Source organism: Plectropomus leopardus, chromosome 4 (assembly GCF_026936395.1).
Source record: "Plectropomus leopardus strain MGB_pleo_1.0 chromosome 4, ASM2693639v1, whole genome shotgun sequence".
NCBI lineage: Eukaryota > Metazoa > Chordata > Actinopteri > Perciformes > Serranidae > Plectropomus > Plectropomus leopardus.
Window position 1 is genome coordinate 8,362,567 of NC_142179.1, and position 24,953 is coordinate 8,387,519.

The window sequence follows — 24,953 nt, forward strand, 5'->3', positions numbered from 1 at the left end:
TGAATGGTAAGAGACGCAAGCAATATCACCTCTGGCTTCTTTTAAAAGGAATGAAAACTGTGGTTGTTTCATTTGCCCTCTGCTTAGACACCTGTTTCCTTTCACAAATCAACACTAGGCATTTAACCAAGTACACAAAATGAAGAGTTCTTGCGAAAAAAATATTTAACAGGTCTCACAATAATAAACACAGATCATAGGGTGCACTTTGATATTACTGAGACAAATGTCTATGAGGCTAATTAAAACAACAAAGCACAAGATAAAACTACTGTGTCATTATGAATGTGCATAGCTGGAGCTCAGCACAGCGAGATCTGAGGATATCTTGCTTTTCAAGTGCTTTCCACCCAGTGTTATGACAGATCTTTAATTCAGCCTAAGTAAACTTCGGGCTTCGGGTTCTGCCTCTATTTTGAAACAAACCCATTTTGACCTTTTTGTTTGCTAACCTCCGACTTTTGTTCCCTCTGCCACCTCACCCCGTGGCTCAGTGGCAGTTTTGCAGATGTGGGTAGACAGCTCTTTTTGCATTGTAGTTTTTATTCCCTGGAGGTGCAGAAACAAAACACAGCTTCCAACATTTCTCATGAGTACGATTTACTTTTAAATGGCCTCTGTGACGTTGCTAAACGGGAAAGATTTCAGGCACTGCTTCACATCCACAGGGCTTTAAACTGAAATAACTTTCAGAGCACAAAAAAACTTTCTGAGGAGAAAATCCATTTCTGTCCAGTTATTCCACTGTCAGGATTTTTAGTAGTAGGCTAAAGGGAAATTATGTAATTTATTACCTTAATGGGCCTTTGTTGGTGGCTCACGACAGCGCTGATAAAACTGATCACCTCCTGAGTTATAGCGTCCTGTAATGACAAAAACATTAAAGTCATATTTCCTCAACAGATATGACTTAGCAACTGCTGCAAATAAGCCAGTTAATTAGAGTGGAAACCCAACAAAAATGTCTAACCAAGAGATAATGTGTCTCCAAAAATGCCATATAAAACCGCTTTGCTGTTTCAGCTTAAAAATGTGCAATGACACATCGTCATTAAGCCCTCAGAAATGGATTTTCTGTATGAGGGTTTGGGCTTACTGAAAATATTTTAGATAGGAAACAGAGGTGTGGACTTCAGTCGCATGACTTGGACTATAGTAAGACTTGAGTCACGAATTTAATGACATTAGGCTCAACTTAACAAAATCAAAAGACCTGACTTTAACAGCAATGACTCATGACCTATCTTAGACTTTTGACTTAAAAAAAAACTTGACACCAAGTCCAATGATTAAAAGGTATGTCACGTCAAAAGTTTGCCATTAATCAATTCATTTCCCTACGTTTCGTGAATTAACCAACATCAGTGCTCTTCATCCGCAGCAAGTTAAAAGTTCCATTACCGAGCACCAGTTGGAAGAAATTGTACCTAAGATAATTGTACTCAGGTACAAAAACTGCACTGTGGTCAACAAAAAGCTGAATGCAGTAACATATCCTCAGACAACTGTTTGTATAGTATCTCATGAATTCGTGGCAGATAACTGATGTTACGTCCATGATGTAAATTTACGTAATTGACGTGAAGTTACGGAGGTTAGGTTTAGTCAAGTGAAGCTACAAGGTTTAGGAAGACAAACATGGTAAGGAAATACCTTAAAATAACTTAAAGCACCGCGTTTTCTTTTCTACTTCTGTCAGGGCCTTGATCACATGATCACAGCACAAATACATGGGTTATGCACAAATTACTGGATCATTACATATGTACAATAACATACAAACAGTTTTTGGGAAAACTTGTTTTAACAAAAAATACAACTGTTAAAAACCATCATGATTTCAGTAAATTTAACATATCATTAGTCTGTCTGGTACTTGACCTGGGACTTGACAGTCTTGCCGTAAGACTTGAGTCAAGATCTGCAAAGACTTAAAACGTACTAGTGACTTCTAAAACAATGGACCTCATGCAAGAAATAATATATGACAAACTTTCTCTTAACTTTTGTTCATTTCCACAAATTTGTTTTTATTTTGTTAGTACCCACTGATTTCTGGAATTCAATGGGCCTCATATGAGAAATGATATTCGAACAAATTTTCTCTTACTTTTGCTCGTATCCACGATTGGTTATTTTGTTAGTACCCATTGATTTTTGGTAGTAGTTAGTGGGCACTCTTAACAAGACAGAAGAAAAACATGTTATTTTCAAAATCCACAAATTGTCCAAAGCAAGGAACATTAAGTTTTACATTTGATTTCTGAAGCCAAAAATGTCAACAAAGTAAACATTAACTTATGGTCAATGATCAACAAGAGTATCAAACCCCTGCAGATATAATATTGTCATTTTGGGCTGTGGGGCAGTAAATATCTGCTGTTTTTGGATGACAAACAGGACTTTTTCATTGCTTTATGGTCAGGGGGAGATAAGCAAGGGGTCAACACAGGATACTTTATTGCCCTGCGTGTGCCTCAATGGCGTTCAAATGTCACTCTCCATGCTTGGAGGGATTGTTTACAAGGCTAGATAGTTCAAATGTGGAACTGAAAGCTGTTACTGTTCCCCTCACCTCTTTTACCTCTGGTCCCCTGCTGAGAGCAGCAGCAGTTTCAGAGAATGGTTCAATGACAAGTAAAAGCTCACAACTTCATGCCACTGCTATGCTTTAACACTAACTCAGCCTCTGTGGAATTTGAAAGGCTCCGGCAGAGAATACAAAGCTGCACCTGAGCTGCCCTGAAAACAGACAATGATGCAATTGATCCCCACTTTTTCAGATCTGCAGAGATTTGCATCGGAATAACACTAAACCAGGGAAGTGTAAATTTGGGGGGTGGTTATTTATCAAGTATACACGACGTCTGTTTGCCCTTCTGATAAAGAACAGGAGACAGACAAAGACAAAAGAGATGTTTGAACACTCAGTAATGACAAAGAGAGACATGATACGTGCATAATCTGAAATTGAATTTGCCTCCCAGAAGATATTTGCAGTAGATTTTAATTTTAATTTTTCCCTATAGAAGTACAAACCCGCATTACTCAGACCAGAATCTTTTCCTGTTTAAAGGAAGAGTCTGGAAAGCCTCTTTGATGTCACTGACAGCTTAGGAGTAATGAGGAGATTGCTTTTCTCAGTGAAGCGCAGCAAATCAAGTAATCAGGGGTCAGTTTCTATCCTCAATCAGCAGTCACTTCTCTGAGTGGCTGAAATGGACAGCAGCAGCCACTGGCAGAATTAAAATGATTTGCAGGCCAATTAATCATTCTTCAAGGGGACAATGAAAAGCAAAACAAAAAATCACAATGCTCAACGACTTGGACGTGGCTCTAAGATATGTTTGCATGATGAAGATTTTGTTATTATGTAAAGAAGAAGAGTTATTGCACAAACTGACTGTTGATTGTATGTAAGCAAATTGCAATCCCATGAGTGCAATATTAAAATTAAAGCAACCTCAGAAGCCATCAGGTATCAGTCTGACAAAGATTTAGCTGGTAGAGGCGACGGCAAATATATTTGGAGTTCCAGTGTCGCCAGTAAATATCTAAACTGTCATCAAATGATAGCCAGTTGGTTTTATGATTGCATTTTAGCCAATTACAAAATATCCCCTTATATTAATGTATTACCACATTATTAAGGTAAACAAATTAGCAAACACTTGCCAGTAGTCCTGGTCACCTAATAAATACAAGTTCAAAGTCCATTATCCTTTAAGCTCTGTTTTGTTCCCACCAAACCAAACAATATATTTTCTTTTAGCTTCAACAGCTCAAACATTTAAAGCTCTAATGGCAGTGTATGCGACATTCAGAGCATAAACGTAAACAACTATTTGGTATGTAAAGGTATAGTCAAGTAATGACATTCTGAGCAGAGAATGAAGTCATACTCCCTCTTTGTGTGTTGTTAAATCTGAAATGGGTTGTTGTGGCAGCCACACCAGCTGAAAGTGTATGTTAGTGTATATGTGTCAGCCCCTGGCTAAAAAAATCCCCTCTGCTCTGTACTGTCCTGATACAACAGTTACCACCGATATCTGAGCGTCATTATCGAGGAACCGTGACACCCACCCTCCTGTTTTTTTGCCAGTTAACAACATTAGCTCTGCCAGCACTGTTGCTGTTATTAGCATGGTTTATTGAGTTAGCACCATTAGCTGCAGGCACAGCTCTCTGCAGCTCAGCTAACTCCATTTTTTGAGAACCATGTGCAGTCCTGGATATGCTCTGAATGTTACATACAGCTGCTTTAATTCTGAATCTGGGTCAACCAAAACAATGATAAAATCACAGACTAAAAGGCTCCTTTAGAGCTGAGGGGAAAATGTAGAGATGGGTGATACTCCTCTGGGGGTTACTAATGTGAAAAACATCAGATGAGTGCAGCTTTAAGAAACTATAGCGAGTTTAAAGTCTGAATTAGAAACTTCACAAATCTGACAAAGCAGCATTTGAGTGAATTAAACTCTTGACTATGTAATTCAGCATCCCATTAACACTAATACTCAGCCCATATAATTTTTTAAGCAAATCAGACTTCATAAAATCGATTCATTGAGTTCCATATCCTTAATGGTTGACCAAATGGGACTTTAAAATACTTTGTCTCAAACAAAATGTTTCTAAATGTCAATCAGTGAGACTATTTGCCAATGTAAATTGCAAATTTAGGTGAATTACCCCCTTAGATCAAGTGGGATATGATGACAGCCGCTTCTGAGAGCCTCCAGCTTGGCACATGGCTTGCATTTTTTACAGATGTATAATAGCGGATTATTCTCAGCAAGAGAGTACAGCAAAAGAGGGCACAAGAGAACGCTTGCCATTTACTTGAGGTTAGTTAACAGAACAACATTCTGGTAAGTCAACCAACCAGAAAAAGCCAAGCACCCCTCATACAGCCGAGCCTCTTTATCACAACCCCCCAGCAGCTTGCAGAAGAAACTTAGCGCAGCATTAGCATGCCACAGAGCATGAGTCAATACAAAGTATGAAGAATAAGAGAGTGGAACTACCAGGAGGAACCAGCCATTTACTTTCCAACATGCAAAAAACAAGCACGCTGTGTAATGCTCTTTTTTCTATTCCAGCTGTCACTTCAACTGTAATACTTCGACAGAGCCAATAAGCCTTGACTATTTTGGCACAGTTTCTGTGTTACTAATAATGCAAAAATTGAATAATAATGAGGTCATTATTAACTGTATCACATTACCTTTTGACTTTGTGCAGGGCATTCATCCTTCTGTGCTGCAGCGCCGTAAAACGGGAATGTCATTCAGTCACACTTTGATTCATAGTTTCAATTAGCTGCTGCTCTTGTATATGGCAAGATCATGTTATTATGTTGCCTTTGTAAACACCAACACAGTTTTTCAAAAATTTGCTTTAAAAAGGGCTTATGAGAAGTTAATTTACATTTAAATTGAAACAACAGTGCCAGAGGAGTGCGTGGTTTCACACTCACTGTGTGCTCTGGAAAGTACAAAACACTCTGCCAACAAGGCTAAAATTTTGTTAATAAGCCGCATAAATCAATACAGAGCTGTGACATTAAAAAAAATATTTGCGTGGCACTGTAATTATTATATTTACATAAAGGGACAGTTCAACCCCAAATCAAAAACATATTTTTCCTCTTCATGGTGCTATTTATCAATCTAGATTGTTTTGGTGTAAGTTGTAGAGTGTCGGAGATATCTGCTGTAGAGATTTTTGCCTTGTCTTGAATATAATGGAAATAAATGGAACTATTTTCTCTCTATGTAACTGCAACCGCCAATGGGATCACCGTGCTGAAGGAGGCATCTAATGCTAGCTCAACTGGCACCACTGAGCTAAGTAAAGTTACAGCTCAACTGAGAAGTAAAGCAATAAACAGCCTTTTGTTTATTTTTTTTATTTATGTATTTAAGGGGGGACAGTGCAAATTAATAAATACACAAGGTCTAAAAATGCCAGAATTAGCCAGGAGGCTATTTTTCATCTGTGTTTCCTCTGTATTTCTACAGAACATTAAAGACTTTTGGTTCATTGTTTTTTACACTGTCTTCAGCTCATTTTTGCTGACCCCAACGGGCCAAAGAAGTTAGTGTGCAGCTTTAAATTACCATTATTATTTTACTTCTTTGAAAACATGCAAACTGTGAAAGTTTCCATATGTAACCTTGAGGTGTCGTTCCCTCGCCCTCTGTAGGAAATCACATTAGTGGAGGTGCACCGTACTGTAAAAACGTCAGGCCCTGAACTTATCGCTGAATGGTGAATATGTAGTAAAAATTTGTAAGCTGCAGAATTTCCATGAATAAATCCTGGTGTCCCTGTGCCAACATGTATTTTTGCTCCTCTGTGAATTGTTGTTTTGTATTGCCAGAAAGTCATTGAGAGAAACCCCTTCACATTCATTGCACTCTGTGAATTATTTGGCTCTGATTCGGGATTCTAAGCTGTTAGAATTTGGGTCACGCTTTCCTGATATATTTTTCTCCAATATTTCCTGTGCCTCCCACTTCTTTTCAAATAGCTTGAACTGACCTGTCAGGTAACAATTTATCAGTCAGTTCCTGTGCACAATGCACATTTGTTAATAATGTCAAGAACTCACCCCTTTCTTTCTCTGGGCACTAAATACTGCACATACTCCGAAGGGAAATCAATGCTCTGTGGTTTAATAACTCAGACGGAGGGATCCGTTTGAAAGAGAAAAATCTCAGTGCCCTCATTCTTCCATATTTCTAAAGCACAAAATGCTTGTAAGCCAGTTAATAAATGATAAGGTTCAATGTTTATGTAGACTAACACAGCTGAACTACATTTATTTGACTTACTGTTGTAAGATCAGATCTCAGACCTGTTTCTGCATGCTGGCCTCTGTAATTAGAACAACAGTGTCATATGTGCATGAAACAACATCTAAATTTGTGACTCTATCTACATATCTACTGGCAATATGCAACAAAACAGCACAAGTCAGCAATGTATTACTGACAATAAAGTGCATCTGATCCTATTTTGATTAGCTATGCATCCTGGCACTGAAACAAAAACATTATTCAGACACTTTAGAACAATTGTGTAACTTTCCAATTCCAATGTCCTCAAACCAGGTCAACTTGTGGCATTGGTAATATTGGCAACTATTTATTCAGTCATTAATTCATTCATGTGTGTATTTGAGCAAAGTTTGTGTTACAAGAGTCATAACTACACTGCAAATGTCCCTAACTGTAACTGTGCATCAAAATATCTGTACCTATAGTTTTCTGTGTTAGCTTGGACACCAAAAGCATCTTGGTGAACATCATTTAGAGCTGACACGTATCAACTTTCCGGAAAAGTAATTTCATCACATGTAGTCCCTGGAACAGCACATCCCAGCCGTTCTATGATTACTGCTTTCTGCAAGATGCAGCCACTGTGTGTACTTAACACTATATTTCAACCCAGATCTGGCAAGGACACTGGGGGACACGCTGCTCCACCCAACTGGCAGCTTGATGGGTTTCCCACTGGTGACAAACCCTTTTATGGAATGCACCTGAATGGGCGTTGGCCGGCTCATAAACTTTCTGTTAATCCATTTGAACAGTTAGCCAAAACCTATTTCTAAAAACTAAGAACTACACTGCCCAGTTTGTGACAGCTTGGTTCAAGTTTTGTGAGCCAGGCGCATCAAGGTGGACGGACTCAAACGCATAAAGTTGAATCTCATCCTACCCTACCCTAACCTGAACCCTAAAAACTTGCGTGCATTCTCTAATTTTAGTGAAAAATTGATAATATAGACATAAATACAGTATACATGCATCAGACAATACAATACTACATAAATTGTATGATTTGCATTGTGCTTAAAGCAAGTCATGGCTGCAGACAATTAGCAATTAGCTATATCAACGCTAATCTATATCTTAGACATAAGCTCTGTGATTTTGACTTCTGGCTCCTCTTAAACTTTTAACGCTGTGGCCACTAGAAGAAAAAGTCTTTACCAGAAACAGTGGATGTGTGTTCAAACGCTTGACATATTAAATGTTTGCATTTCTTGACAAGCAACCTTTGGCGGACTCTATTCTGTCATTAGTAAAAGCACACGTAGCATGGGATTGTTATAGTTCAGCAAAACAATCTTTTTGAGGTGGTTGGGTTGTATGACTGTGTGTACAAAGCATGTCAATTAGACACTAGAGACTTTGGCTTATGTACAGTTGAACATACCAACATCTGTGTTTGAAACTTTTAACCCTGAAGGGGATCCTCCCTCCGATGTTTACTTGTTACTATGTGAATTTCCAGGGATACATTATGAATGTTTTTCAATCCGTTTCAATGGCTGTAATTTCTCCTGTGTTCCCCGCTCAGTGATCTGTAAACGGAAGCATAAAGTGACTCCCTTCAGCTGGTGGCAGCTCGGTTACTATCTCTTTGGGAGCTTCATAACGTCTCAGAATGGAGAAAAGTGGTTTAAGAGGAGGGAGAAATGAACTGGAAAGTGAAGAACACAGTTAATGAGAGGATACAGAGAGAGAGTCAACGATGCCTGAAGTCTTAGAAGACATTTATCTAAGCAATTGTAGGCGCTCAATTTCTCTTGATCAACAGCATGGTTCAAATCCAAACACTCCACCCTCCTTCAGATTGCCCAAAACTATCAAATCTGTGCTTGTGAAGAAAGCAGCAGCAGACATTTTTTGCACCTGATGATTGAATGACCCCTGACGGTGTCTCTCTGTTGCTCTGAAGTAAACCACTGAATGCCAGTTAGGCAGCCGGTGGAAGAGAAATTGGGCAGATGTGTGTGAAAGGTGGAAAAACGTAATACTTTCCTGATAATAAAGAATCTGACTCATGACACCTCCATTCATTTATGAGCTTGACGTTTGATGGGGTTTGATTTGATGTGACTCATCTTGCTGGAGCTAGAGACAGCAGGGTGGGAATGAAAAGTCGATATGCCACGCTATTAGGACCGGAGAGAGGATTCGGTGGGAGATTAGCTGTGATTGTGTCTCTGCTGGTAGGAAGGCAATTTATATTTTTTAAATAATAATTTGTGGTCGCTGAGTTCTACTCTTTAGACTGTTAAGTAGCATCAAGCGTAGCAGTCCTGCATTTTGTATCTTTTATAACTTCCATGGACGATTGACTCTTGTTTTTCAAATCTCTGTATGTGGCTCCATCAAAACAGCAGAAGAAACAACAGAGGCAGACATGACAGCAGAAACAGGCCTTCAAAGAACAACACATGCGGTGCAAAACAGGACCACACAGAACACATTAATGCATTTCAACAATTAACTGAAATACACTCACACAATTCAAACATGACCACACTGCAACAAGCCACAGAGAATAATGATGGATAATAATGGATATAATTATGGCCATAATTTTTTTGGGTGACACTTAGTCAACCCATCATTCAATTTATCACTTTACACATTTGGTATTTTATGGTTATTAATTGCTCATTACACGCTTTTTCCTTGAGCATGCTGTTCCTCATTTAATCTTCATTTACTTACTTGCCATCCAATCAAAACATCTGGTAAATTTAACAGAAATTCATTATTTTTTTTAAACCCAAAGCTTATCACTGTACCAAAAAAGTCTTTAAAAATAAATTATACTTCCCTGTCACAAACAGAAAAGAGCATGAGATTAAATTCACAGCTTGTAAGTGTGTATATGTTTTCTATTCGTGTTTATGGCAACAAAATCAGGTTTTTTTAACAAGAGGTCAGGACATTTCCAGCCATGTTTGTAGTAACAAAAACATGTATTTTTTGGCAAAAGGTTGAGACATTTCCAACCATGTTTGTAGCATCCAAAGCAAGTATATTTTTAATAAGGGTCAGGACATATACAGCCATGTTTACAGCCACAAAAGCCTTTTTTTCTTTTTTTTTGTGAGAGGCTGGGTCAGTTCCATCTTTTTTTTTAGTGACAAAATTGGGTATTTCAAGCCAAAATATGATCTTCTCCTAACCCTAACCAAGTAGTTCTGCTCCTGAAACTACAACCACATGTTCACCATAGTATTGTCACAAAAAATTGGAACATAAATAATCATGATGCTTAAGCATATCCACAAGATATGAAAGTACAAATGTAATATTTCTGTGATCTGAGAAACGTACATTGCCAACGTTCACGCTGGTAGTTGGGTTGCAACAGCTTTTGTATGAATTGCCACCACATGTGGTATACCTACATGGTGCTCAATATATGACTTCATTGAGCTGAGTTTTTACTTATCTAGAGAAATAATTCAACATTTATAAGAACTACTGTTATAAGATGTTATGCACACATTCATGATCCCCGGAGAATGGATCTCACTTACTTTACTGAGCCCCCAACTTCCCCACTGGTGCCAGCAAGATGTGTTGTCTTGAGTGAAATGCCTTGATTGCTATTGCCATGAGATCTTCATATTCCCCTCAAAATAAACTCAGCATTTTTAAAAAGACAGAAAGCTAATGACTCATTAGACCTCGCACAGAGAAAATGAACATGCTATTGTTACAGTAATTGCTGCTGATTATACATCTATATTTGCTCTGACATATTGGTTGAGAAATCTTGATCAAAGTTGTTTTTTTATTTTTCCTGCACAAAAGCTGCTATTAAAAAAATCAAGTTTATTATTATTTTTTATATTATCATTTATGAATCCTTACAATTACAGTATTTGTGTTTCTATCATGGTAATTATTATCTGAAAAGCCAGCACACCCCTACAGTGTAATGTAGCATATTTGGGTCAGTAATATAATGCATACATTGTGGAAATACTTTATCATGTGCACATTATGTTCATGAAATAATTGTTGTCCTCTGAAATCTGGTATGCTATTCTGGTGACATACTGCTAGAGAGGTTACACAGCAGTAATACATAACAGAGCCTCGCAGGTAACAAGTACACATACAGGCATTTGTTGCATACACAAAATTATCATAACATGCATTGGAAATACAGAATTCAATTAAAGTCACACCTACTGCGTTCAAAATCAGATGTAACCCATGTGATTTAGAACATATTTTTGACCTAATTCTTGAAAAATTTAAATAGCATGCATTCACTGAGGCATTTTTGAAAAGGCAGAGGGTTTTTTTGTTTGTCCTTTTCTTTTTTGGTGTTTGTGTTGTTGTTTATTTTGTGTTTTCTAAAACGTAGCTTTGTAGGGCTGCAAATCGTAAGTACTTTCCTTAATCAATTATTGGTAAGGCAATTAATGAATTGATTGTTATTTGAAAAAAACATTTAAAAAAAAAACATTAAACATTGCTCAACATAAGCGACACATTGCATATACTTTGACAGCACTGCATCGCCTATTGATTGATCCATTACAGTTCACGTGTCGGACACATTTTTGATAGTACATTAATTGTTGTCATCCCTATTTCTTTGAGCTGATTTTCTTTCAGTATACTCATGTGGCGGTGTGTATAAAGTTGGCTTTGTGCCACTCTGTCTAGTCTCAAACCCTTCAATACAACAGAGCTGTGGGTGTCAGTTACTTAAATTAAGCCAGTTTCTATTTTTCTGTCTTGTGCAAACTGCTTGTCAAGACAAGACTTATACTTAATAAATAAATGAACTTGAACTTGATCTTAAATGACAGATGCAATACACAGCTCCTCAAGGTATGAGTATAGATTTTTTTTAAACTCTAGCTGTTAACGTTTTCCACTTCACCGACAACATGTCCCTACTTTATTAAAACTGATCGTTGGAGATAAGAAGGTGAAACACTCAACTTGTGTGCGAGAAGAGTAAGAGGTTCCATTTTATAAAATCTAATATACATCTGGCATATAGTGAAAGATGTTTCATGCAGGCTTATTTTAGAGTGACAGTATGCTTGACTGCATGTAAAAGTATTGTACTTTCTTTTAATGTTCAAAAACCCTCTATCAAGCTGTTAAAAAACACAAACAATTGCTAAAATGCATCCAAGAGTCATTTGAGCATTTGAACTGACACCCTGCTTTCCTTTACTACGCAGGTTTGCCTCATTTGAATGAGACAAGCTTGTGTTTTATGCCTGTCAGGGTCCATTATTGTGACAGTGCTGCCTGTGTGGACTTCACAATCTTTCAGGAGACTGGCTTTTAACTAAACAACAGTTATTTGCAAAACATCATGTGGAAGATACGGGGGTGGACACAACATCATGGCCACCTGTCCAACCCAATGCAATCCAACACAACAGCTCTGTGACAAATGGTCCCTTTTATGAATTTTGTGATGTTCAGGCCAGAGTTTATAATGTACGTTTTGTTTTTCTGTACTGTATTCTTTAAGATGTAACAGTGCTGCAATGCTTGTGAAGGGGAAAAGGTGGATAGTTCTTAGTGCCAGTTTTGGGCGAGTTTTCTGGAAAGTGTCATAACTCATTAACAAGACTGAGAGTCTACAGCCACTGTAGCAGCCCTGTGAGGCTGCATGTCGCTTTCACATCTTATCATTCAGTTGTAATTATAGGCAACCGAGTCTGAAAAAACGTTGCCACTCTGAGTTGGAATGCTGAAAAGAACTCCAAAAGAGCTCAACACAGCTGTGGCAAATTGCCAGTAAAGCTACCATTATTCCCAGTTACATCTAAATAAACTTCAATATTAACACTAAATTAGATGGTCATTTTATATAAGGGGCTACCAGTAAACACAGTTTTTATTGTATTGGTTTCAGTGGTTGACAAACAACTCCAAACACATTATACAGCAGATGAAGCTAACCTCAGCCTGTTGTTATTGCCAGCGGGTCAAATACCAACAATGTGTCAATGCCCTTTGCTTTCGATATCAAACTAAAGTGATATCAAACCCTCCTGGTGTCTTCATGAGACTCACTGGGTTTTCAACTAACTACGGTAAAAACCAATACGGGCGATACTTGACACTGAGAGCAGCAGACGCAGCATTAAGAATAGTATAGCTGATGAGAATGTCATCAGTGTTGCACAGATTTGTTCATAAATGCCATTACATGATGGTGGTACATAATGTGTTAAAACTGCATGCCAGCATCATAAAAACAATGCTGACGAAAAATAAATCAGGATCCTTTTTTGTGACAAACACATGTATTTCCTGGTTCAACTACACCATGCAATGGGTGGTAGTTACTGTTAGAACTACAGAAGTAGTTTGAAGAGCAGGAAAGTCTGCTTTGGGAGTCGGTCAATGTTAACTTTTTTTAATCTACATACAGTACTTATGACCTTTATGCGGTTACAACATATTACATGATGTACTTACATCACTTTTAGATGTACCTACTGGTCCAGTATATAACAAACAGTCATTTTGACCCAAAACATATTTTTTTTCTAAACCTAACCAAGTAGTTTTGGTGTCGAACCCAACCATGCTGCCACCATGAAATTCCCCACATTGCGTGCCACACCCATTCAATGCAGTGTTAAGAGGTCCTGGTCATTTCATGTATTTCTGAGAAATCACGTTGTAAATGCTGCTAGTGGCACTAGAGGTTCAAGTCAGGAGATCACCTAAGTCAGCAGGTCTCATCCACTTGGGACCACAAATGTCTGAACAATACCTCATGGCAGTTCATCCAATAATTATAGAGATATTTAAGTCTGGACCAAAGCAGAGAAACAACCAACCATCTGTTTTGTTGGAGGCCAGCCACTTCCCTCCACCCTCAGTTCCCAAACCAAACTAACTTTTGCTTGATAAATGAATGAGGTACCTTCAATATATACATTCAATATATACAGTTTAATCATCACATTAAAACCACTGTGCTTCACACTGGTGCTGACTTTAGAAGAGTCAGGTACTATAAGTAGGCCTAGTGGACCATAAGGGAGCCTCTCAGACGGGATAAGGCCAGTGATTTATTTTTAACCTACCCTCCAGAGATGTCGAGGTGGCCTGTATAGGTGTGCTGAGGTGTCGTTATTACCCTCATTAACATACTCCTGGAGACTGCCACTGACACCTACAGTGCCCAAAGAAAAGCGAGTCTCTGAGTGAATGAATTACATTTGACTCTTTGACCAACAGAGGTTCAGAATCCCCCTAAAGGAATTAAGGTGATTTCCTAAACCTTCTTACTTTCTATTCAGTCTATTCTATTCAGCCTGTTTCCGAGGACTGAGCACTTCTTCAGGAGCCTGATGAAGCCAGTATGACTGAAGTGTCATCTTCTGTCTGAAGTATAACTATAAGTTTGCTCATTAGCTCATGTAAATCAAGCTTATCTATTAATTTTATTAGCTGCAGATGTGTTTTCCATGCTCTGTCACCTTTGTGACAAGCCCGCATGGTTCTCTCGAGAAACAAATGTAGGTGTTTTTACAGTCACGGACTGTTTTTTTGTTTTTTTAACACTGCAGTCTACCTAACTATGGGGAGTTTTGTTTATGTCACATCGTTACCACATTACCTTGCTACTGTGACTCATCAGTGTCCCGATGTTTAATGAAACAGGAACCTAATTAGTGCCTGAAATCCAATTCACCACAGACTGATTCATGACCTACTGGACCAAGGACCAATTTAAGACACACACTTGTATTTTTGTTTACCTTAGCTGCATGCCTGGAATGTAATTCTGAACTCTTACACTAAACTGTCACTCAGCTCTGACACCAGTGACTGATATCGACCCAGAGTTACAGTTAATTTGTGTCCCCTTATCGTAAACATGATTTGATTGTGCTTGACGAGCTTAATAGAATAAAAACTTGAAACAGGTTGATTTATAAATGTGACTAAACCTTGGCTTTATAACAACAATGACTATCCCCACATATGTGTACATACACACATTTTATGAACACACAGTGAATAACCAATTACTACAGTGGTGTTAAATGGAAAAATGCTTAATCTGTGTCCTCTGTAATTAGCTCACATGGAAATTTCTTCTCAGTTAATTTCTTTTGTGGTGAAAGGACTCAATGAGGGCACTCTCCCTCAGGTGCCTCAGGTGCTGCAGCATCACAGTGACCAACCAATGACAACAATGACTTTATTGTCATTTGTTAAAGGGATTGGTTCAACTAAAGTATAAGGACGTACTTCTTTAATTACTTCGAGTGGCATTTGGCCATGTAGGTAGACGTGTGCCCACATTTTTATGTATCTTTACATATAATGTTAAAATGGGCTTGCACTTGTATAGTGCTTTCCTAGTTGTAAAACCAACTGCCGACCTTCAATGGATGACCTGCTCTACCACCTGAGTCACAGCCTTGCATAATATAATGTAATCAAGGACAAGGGTATATAATCTTTGGAGATGGACAATTCTGCAAAACTCTGGATCATGCTCCACAAGAACCGTTTTCTCAAATGCACAGGTTAAGGGCAAATTCTCTGGAAGAAAATAGTGAAAATCGTTTTCAAAACCTGTGTAAATAAAATGACTTCACTTAAATCTGTTCATAGGTTTGTAGGACAGGTTACGAGTTACTTTGTGATGTGGCTGCAGAGACATTAAAACTTAAAGATAATTTAGGAGAAGGCCATTGACTTCCCTGTTCAGGTCGATAGCAGAGACTCGGTTGGACTATCCTGCAAAGCCCATGAGGGTTTCATTGTGTCGATGTGTGTGTGTGTGTTGCTGTACCTCGGGGCATGGAAGAGCGGTGACAACTGTGCTGTACAGTACATCTGTGGTGACTGCCAGGTGCTGTGGGGTCACAGTGAAAACAACAATCAATAATCTGACTATAATGCGTCACTGGTGGGACTCATGCACACGCACGTATGAATGAGCATATTTTTTTCCCACCATGTATCATGCATGGCCTGGTCTCTTCCTCCTCCTTGTTTTTCTCTTCCCCTCCCTATCTCTTTTTCTCCCCTTTCTCTCACACAACACGTTATTTCCCCTCACATGATCATCCTGCTCTGGGCCCTCATTACTGGCTTATTGATCGCCCCCGTTGCTTTTTTTTCCCCTCATGCTCCCCTGCCTGCTCTGTCGCAGCGGTGTCCGTGTACGATAGTGCCTGTCGATACCATTGCTTTTCATTTAGAAACAGAAATGATGTGCAGGTGCTGCTATCTCCTTGGCGATCAAAAACACATAAAATACAGCAAAAAGAGAACGAAGGGAGGATGGAGGGTGTGTGTGTGTGTGTGAGTGTGTGTGTGTCGTGTGTTGTGTGTGAAGCGTCGAGGAAACAGTTGGCATAGCCGCAGATAAGCAGATGAAATACAAACAAAAACAATATTCATCCATCAAAAAACAAAGAAGAGATGCTGTCAAGTCTCATCGCACCTCGCTCTGTGCGTGTGCTTGTTTGCTCACGACCGAACCTCAAATCCTTGTCACTCCGCTGCCGTCTTCCCACATCACTGCAACTCAGGTGTGTATCCAGCTGACTTACCTCTGCCACAAGAAAACATGCATTACAGGGGGAGATAAAGGGAGAAACGAGGATCAAACCACGCCCTCCTTCCTCCTCCCAGTTTATTTCAACCACCCCCAGCTGAAGTGGAAGGCGGTGTCTTCACAAAATATGACAGGGATAGTGATCCACAAAGGACCTAAGCCTCTCATTCCATCCATGACAGAGAGCGCAGGAGAGGTGGGCGTAGGAGAGGGGGCTTTGTGAATACCTGATGAGTTCAACCAAGGCAGTTCAATCAGGCCTGGGAGAGGAGAAGGAGAGGTGGTGGTGGAGGAGAGGGAAGCAAGGCCGTCTCATCCTGAAAGGTTTCCTCCCTCCTGCCTCTCCTGTTCTCTCCTCGCTGGATATCTCTTTTTCTCAATCCTTTCGTCCCTTTTTCTCATTTATCTATCTTTCCCCATCTTTACAACCTCACGCGCGGCCTCCCTCGGTCGCTCCATCACTCTCTGTCTCCTCATCCCCGACTGCCGCAGTCCCAAGAGGGCCACTTAAGCTAAACAAGGGATTTGGAGATCAGAGGCCAATCTGCTGTGAGAGGTAAACACAGGAGACTTTTGCTGTCCTTAGAATAGATGCAATGACTTAGGATGAAGGTATCGACGGGGCATATTCAGTCAATTGGATGTTAAAGGGATTACTGCTGATATGAGTCATTGACAGTTCTTAATTGAAAAGCAGCATGAGGGAAAATGACAGGGCATTGGCAGCATGCGAATTCACAGTTCTGTGCTCTCACTGAATGTTTTTTCACTTTGTTCATTCAAGTCATGAAGCTCGAGTAATATAATTGAAAGCCAGTATGAAAGAGGAGGACAAGACTGAGACTGTCAAGCCTCAAGAATGAAACTTCAAAATATTGTTCAACAGACACAATTGTAATTTATTTAATATATATTCAACAACAATTTAAAGTCCCCCTCCATTCAAATATGTGTTTTTCTTATGTTTATGTCCCCTAAAATGTCTGACCTTAATCATACTGACTTGTATTTGTGCAAAGTTTGTCTCCAGAGAGGCATTTTCATATTCCTCTACTGGAGGGGCAATTTATGTGCATTTCCCTAAAATTTGAGATTCAGAGGTATTCAAGGCAAACTAGTTCAGGAGAAAAAAAAAAAGCCGATGCAAGCCCACAACTGTTGCATTACCGTAGGGTCACCTGTGTCTCAGCCAAAAAGTTGGCACCTGAATACCCCGCAAATACTACAGTTAACTAGCATCCATGTTAGAGAGGAAATAACTTAATTCCAGCAGGTAGTCTGTGGTAGTCTGTATTCAACATTAAAACAATGAACCTGGACGATTGTTACCTCGTTAGCACATAAACAACACATCCCCATGTTGAAAGAACATACGATAATATTGTGTGCTAGTGAACAACAAATACAAACCATTTTTAAAGAGCTCAACTGCTAAATAAAATAATCTTACCTCACATAAAAAGTTTCTTTGCTTGCCTCACTGGTTCGCTGGCTCTGCCATCTCCCATTCAATGTGCTGAACAGGCCCAAAAAAAGCTGTCAAGGGCCTTAAATTGCCAACAGCGTGGGACACGCAGCACCAGAAAAGAAACAAGAAACAAAATATACAAATTAGAGACAGACACACAATCATAGAAGTGCAGACACACCTCAGTTTTTGCTCATTCCTCCAAATATGTTCCTATTAGTTCCTTTTTTTCTTTCTCAGAAAAAAAGTAACAAAAAAAGCCCCAAATTTATCCACAACTTTGCTACAATAATCATTCAAATCTTGATCATGCACAACTACAGTTAATCCCAATGCTTTGATTAGCTGTATGTATTTAACCTGTAACCACACCTACCCCATCTGTATGTCATCACTGTGATTTTTTTTTTTTTGTTTGTTTTTGTTATTGCAAATAAAAAAAATTAAAAGGAAGAAAGAAGAAACCTCCAGCAAAGAGCAGACTTGTCAGTAGGCTACAGAGATCAGAGTTAGCATTAGCATGGTGAAAGTTTTGACAACAAACATGGTAGAGTGTAGCCTACATGTTCTTTGGATGTAAATCGGACCCTGAAACTTCCTACCACTACTTACCAATGCAAAAAACATCATAACGGATATTATTGTATGTTTCACAACGACTAAGGCGGTCAACAGCCACTGCCAGCTAACAGCTAGCTAACAAGTTAGCTAACAAGCTAGCTAACAAGTTAGCTAACAAGCTAGCTAACAAGCTAGCTAACAAGCTAGCAACACAACATAAACAAATAAAAGACGCTAAGTCTTACCATTCTCATATGTCAGCTGTCGGTTTTGGTGCAAAAGAGACTCCTCAGCTGAATCTGAGTCTGACTGGGGCTCAAAAAATGGCTTAATCTCTCCAAAGTTACCTTACACTGTGCTAGTCATCTGGGCTTTCACCAGTAAACCTCTGTGAGTGGTGCTGGATAAAGCAAAATCAAAACTTACAGCAACCAGAGGGGGGCAGCATAGAGGCCAGAGCCTGAACTTTTTTTTTTTTTTTTTCTTGTTAGGGACAAATCTGCTTCAAGCCCTTTTCCATATTTTTAACTATTATGTGGGGGGAAATATGTTAAACAACATACTAGTATTAGTAGGCTATGGAGGGCTTTAGTATGAGTGCAAAAACAATTCATCAGGAAAATGGTCAATTAATCTTGAGTGTAAAGGTTCATTCTTGGCCTTTGAGATAATAACTTAACAGAGCTTTGAACCCCATCTTACAGTCATTATCAGCAGTCAGACCCCATTTTCACTGAGTCACTTAATGAATTTAATCAGACTGTATAGTAAATCAGGTAGTAAAAAGGCGATGTGTAAAATCCAAACAGGCCGACACAAAAGCTGTAAATGCACCATGGTGGCATGTCGGTTCAGTGGTTAGCACTGTCTCTTCACAGCAAGGGGTTGTGGGTTTGAAACAGCTGAGCAGCTCAGGTCCTTCTGTGTGGAATTTGCATGGTCTCTCCATGTCTGTGTGTGTGTTTTCTCCAGCTTCCTCACAAAGTCCAGAGACATGCAGGTTGATGTTAATTGGTTAATTGCTGTAATGCTTTAAAATGTTGTATTTTCCTTAATTTTATACATTTCATACACTGAATTTAGCTTTATTTTTATTAATATTATCTCAATGGGCTTTATTTTCCATCTTATGTTATGCATTCTGTGCATTCTATTTGTATTCGTATTTTAATATTACTACTACGAGTATTATCAAGTGGGTTTTATCCATGTGAAAATGCATTCTATGTATTTTAGCTTATTTTTTTACTTTCATGTTTTATGTCTTCTATGTTTTTTCATGTGAAGCACTTGGTGCATGTAATTTCTTTGTTGTAAAGCACATTGGGCTGCATTTCTTGTATGACAGATTATTAATTGGTGACTCATTGGTGACTAAATTGGCTGCTGCCTTTCGCTCAAAGTCAGTTGGGATATCCTCCATGTGCAGTAGAACATGTGCATTTGAACACACATGAAGTAGCAGAACAATTTTATTTTGATGAAATACAGACATTTCCAATATAATTTGATGCAGAAAGGGCAAAAATTGATGCAAAAAATCAGCATGATTCAAGAAATTAGGTGTTTGATGCTTAAAATGTAATGGAGAGGACCCCAAACCCTCAGTTTCATGTGTCATCCCCCACACATGTTAAAATGAAACCTACGCCCTTGATGATAGACATTTTTCACTGTTTCTTGACATCTGACAGGTTAAAAGATTAATTGAGAAATTGAAAAAAATATGGCTTGGTTAATAATTAATGTCAATAATCAGTAGTTCCATATCTCATACGTATACCAAATGACCTTGACACTGGCCACATTAAATATTTAAAGTTCTAACTGTCGTGACATTCACTTAGCAATGTTGCCCTTCACTTCAACTTCAAATTAAGTGTTGTTCACCAAGCAGACGTGAATTGTTTCTGAGTCAGTTGTGTGCAGATTAAAAAGCAAAGACCAACAAAACCGCATTTCCCGTTGCCTTATTAAGAAGATCTGCCTTGACATTCTCAGTGATCCGAGATAACAACAAAAGGAGCACAAAGCCCTTTTGTTGCAGTTACGTAAGACTGCTCTACTGTAAAAGGTTTGCCGTTGGTGAAGGAACGCCAATGTGCCAATGTCACTGTGTGGTAGCGGAGCACATGAGAGGCAACGTGATGCAAACGCTGACTGATGTAGGTGTGCACCATGCATCACTTACTGAAACTTGTCTGTTCACCTAAGGCTTTCTTCGCAGAAGAAGATGCTGCATTTCAGTTTGTTGTGCGACAAAGATCTACAGTGATGGTAAATGTCTCGTTTTATGAATTGCACTAATGAGGTGAACCCAGCAAAAAGTTGTCCGTTATTGATTTGGAGGAGATAAAGAAAAGCGGGCAGTTTTACGAGGGGAAATCAAATTCAGCTGACTAACAGAAGTTTATACAATGGCACTTTAATGATTTTAGTGTTTATATTTATGTTCTTTCATAAAGTACTCACAGAGAAATTACTTATTGAGCATTAGTTTATTATTAGACTACAAATTGATAGCATGTTCTAAAGTTGTGATGCTCGCACGTAGCAGAAAAAAAATCACAAACCTTTATTAACTCTGCATATATTTTTTACGACAGAGGAACTACAGAACAGACATTTCCAGCAGCTGCTGGAGGCTCTACAGAGGCACACATCTGCATTACCCGCTGCAAGGTCATTGATGAGGTCATTATATGACAGCTTCTCAGTCAGTTCTGCATTGATACTGATGACAGAAAGACCAGTTAGACCCCCCCTCCCATTGTTGAACACAGTTATGTCTAAATAAACGTTTTGAAGTTTGAAAAACTTTACTCAGCAAGTTCAATAGACTGTATTAATAACCGTGTTAACACAAAAGCACACTTGCGATGCTGCTGCGCTGATGTGCGTGCCTCTAGCAGCAGTGCTGGATTTTATCAGGATCAATTATAATTCACAGACAGATTTTACGATAAGTAGATTAGTTTATAATGGGTTTAGCTGTTAAAAACATGCTAAAATATCTGCTTTCATAAAATCCTGTGACTGTTGTGTTTCTTACTCAACACAAACAAATCGCACCAGAGTCTGTTTGGTTGTTTGGACCGCACCAGAGTTCGACTGACAGCATTCAGACCGACCCAAACAAACTGTACTAATCGTGCAAACAAACCTGAGTTTGTTTTAATCGAACCAAACAGCGTAGGTGTGAGAGCACCCTTTGAAAGAATCTATACTGATTCAAAGAGGGCTGCAGCTCAACATCAGTCACACCAGACTTGCATGTGGGCTAAAATAATTGACAAAATAGGTATTTAACACTGTCTTACCTGGACAAAGATGGTGAAAAGATTACTGAAGTACCCACTGAGGAGATCTCACCCTGCAAAGGCCTCCATTCCCCCTCTGTATTTATTCTTAGGCACACCTGAACCCATGATGCACCGCAGCACACTTTCCTCCCACACTTACCCCAAATCCACCGAGATAACCGAACCCTTCAGCTAAAGGGTCGGCAGAAATGGGCGAGGTGTTGGCAAGTCGCAGATTAGGCTTGGAGGTGGAATATGCAAAGGGGGAGATGTAAAAGCGTGACAGAGATAAAGGCGGCAAACCGTCAGAGCAGGTGTTAATTGGATACATCTGTGTACTGCTTTTCCTCTCTCTGGAGTGTTAGAGCCAGAGAGCCGCTGCCGCAGGAGGAGCAGTGGCGATGTGACGGCTGTGGACCGCAGCGGGGCATTGATTATGCATCGTCTGATCCTGGGGGAGACAGCGGCTGCAGCAGGATAGAGGGTGTGTTTAAAGAAATGCTTTGAATGTAATCCCAACCTGTTTTATGTGGGTGGCGCTGTGTTTGTATGTCTTGTGCGTGCATGGCTGCGTGTGTGCGTGCACAGTTTTCCGCTGACCCTGAAGGATCTGTGAGGAGTTGTTGGAAAGTGAGCTCAAACGCAGAACGCGGAGCAGGAGGCAGATAAAGTTTTCCAGGTTTTTGCAGGAGTTACTGAAGCAGAGGATGACCAAGGTGAGTGAATGGCTGGAGAGCAGCAGGAGGGAGGAGGGGAATGGAAAGTGGCTGCTTGGCTTGGCAGCATGGCGGCGGAGGAAGCAGTGGGAATGAGTTGGCAAGCAGGTAGGCAGGCGAGAGAACACGATTCCAGGAGCACAGGGAACAACCAGGCATTAGATGAGGTAACAAATACATGAGTAGAATCTACTAGTAGAGTCACTGGAGTAGTGCCTGAGTGTAGCTGCCACGGAGACTGTAAAAATGATCTGGTGATGAGTGGAAGGAAAGCCAGGGTTGATACACTGATTGTAGCCAGGTGTGTGTGGTGAGCCTGGAGTCAGGAGAGCCGATGAGCTGATTGCAAACAAGTGTGTTGGTAGCAAGTACCAACCTCAAGAAAAAGTAGAAATCCCTCCTAGGCCTAAATAAAGTAAATGCATGATTTCTGGAACCATGAAATGTTTTGGGGGGTTTTTTTGCATTAAAAATGACTTACACAAAAGAAATAGTTGCCAATTAATTTTCAAATTAATCAACTAATTGTTAAAGCTGTACTTGTATATTTTCATATTTTTGGTTTGTGTGAAAAAAAATCTTAATTTGAAAGGTAATTATCTAATAATAGTATTGGAGTAAAAAGTACAACATTTTGGTCCGAAGTGTAGTGGGACAGAAGTGGAAAGTGGCATGAGATTAAGATAATCAAGTAGATAAAAGTAACCTCAGATTTGTACTCAAGTACAGCATTTGAGTAAATGTACTTAATTACAGTTCAGCTCTGGTCAGCAAAGGAACACATAGTAACTGAAATTACAGTGAACTGGATCAATTTTACAATCCCTGAGATATAATAATTCAGTCATTATTATTCCTCTAAAACCCTGTCTAAATTTGATTAAACATTATTAATGCATTTTTAAGTGTTCCTCATTTCTATATTATATTGCCTTCATTATGTTCGACAACAATTTGTAGCCTGTGAAAGCGAGATGTGTTTCTCTTATCTTGGTACGAGTGCTCTGGGCCACTCATAAAATTTTCTCTTACCTAAGAGAAAAGCAATAATAAGAAAACATTGGTGCATCCCAACAATCAATGGGTACTAACAAAATAAAAACAAATCCTAAATACAAGCAAAATAAAAAAAACGTGTTCATATGTAGTTTCTTACATGAGGCCCAATGCTATCAGTTACAAGCATAAGCTGATTTTAGGCTCATTTTCGAGCAGGGGTGGTTATTTTGTGCCTCTTTGCAGCTCTGCATCTATTTGTAGTCATTTTAAGTCTCTTCCTGGATGATACATGTTAACTTGAGTGACATTTTGCAGGTGAAGGCCAGTTGGCTCCCTGACACCTTTACGTTCCACAATCCATCCATGTTTCCGGCTCCAAAAATAGACAGCCAAAATACCAAACTTAAGGCTTCAAAATGGGAGAGCACAAACCAGTAAAAATAATGGCTGACCATTATTTTTATACAGTTTGTGGTTGGAAGGCTGGGTCCAGGTTAACAGCCAGACATGAATAAGACTCAAACACACAGAGACAAACCAGGGACATGGAAGACAAAAGAGCAATTGGGAAACACACAGGAGAAACAGGAGCACTGCCATGCAATGACAGAATCAGCCTCGGGACTGAAGACCGGTTTTTGGAAAGACTCATTATGATCGTGCCTTGTGAGGTGCACTCTCTGTGTCACCACTGATGTTTGCCACTACTCCTCCAGCAACTAATTTCTATCAGTTACCTGTCCAAATCTCCATCCTCTCTGTTCAGCGTGTAAACACAGCGGCAGGCTGTAATGACATACAGTAGCAGTCATAACACCTCTCCCATAGCAACCATTATTTCAGTTTAACAGCAGCGCTCTCTTCTCGGATAGTTATGGCATTGTCTGCTGCGCTGTAAGCAAAAATAATCAAAGTCACGATGATTGTAAGGATAAAATCGATACTCCTCACTCACTAGAATGCAGGGGACGAGGTTCCAAGCATTCATTTTGCTCTGTTAATCAGCACGACAGACAAGGCAACAACCAAACCCCATCAGAGGCCCCAGTTGCCACATGTCATCGTTTAGGCTGCGGGAAATGGATGTGCTTCATTTCACCGCCCATAATATCTGCAGGGGTAACCACTCGACTCCCCAGAGGGCATGTGCTGCTGTATTAAAACTGTCCATCGTCTTGGCGGTCATGTCTCCTGCCTTTGCGACCGAGAGCCGAGGGAGTTAAAGGTTGACGCTGGAGAACTCACTGTCTCTCAGCTCAATATTGTTGCACAGCAACAGTTTGAGTCAGTTTCCTGCCAGAAACGTGGTGAAATGGCGATGACATGGCGAAGGGACTGAAGTCAACTACATCAGATGTGAGACGTGAGAATTAGTTGCTTTTCTTAAGAGAATGATGCTTTTTTTTCCCCCTCTCCCACTGGGTTTTGGACTTTATTGAAGTTCATGTTTGAGCATGAATATTACAAAGATATTGCTGTGCTGCGTCTCTGTATCGGTGACAGCTGATT

General features: G+C 39.5%; 1 long non-coding RNA gene across 7 annotated transcripts in view; it reads right to left on the reverse strand.

Annotated features, from left to right (window-relative positions):
• LOC121944973 (uncharacterized) overlaps positions 1–18,821 on the reverse strand; it is a 78,956-nt gene extending 60,135 nt beyond the window's left edge. For all 7 annotated transcript variants that reach the window (XR_015776380.1, XR_015776378.1, XR_015776377.1 and 4 more), the window contains exons 1-4: positions 18,673–18,821; positions 17,849–17,945; positions 15,628–15,690; positions 795–863 (exon numbers count right to left, since the gene is read on the reverse strand). This is a non-coding gene — a long non-coding RNA (uncharacterized LOC121944973). The remainder of the gene's footprint in view (positions 1–794; positions 864–15,627; positions 15,691–17,848; positions 17,946–18,672) is intronic.
• Positions 18,822–24,953: the final 6,132 nt, after the last annotated feature.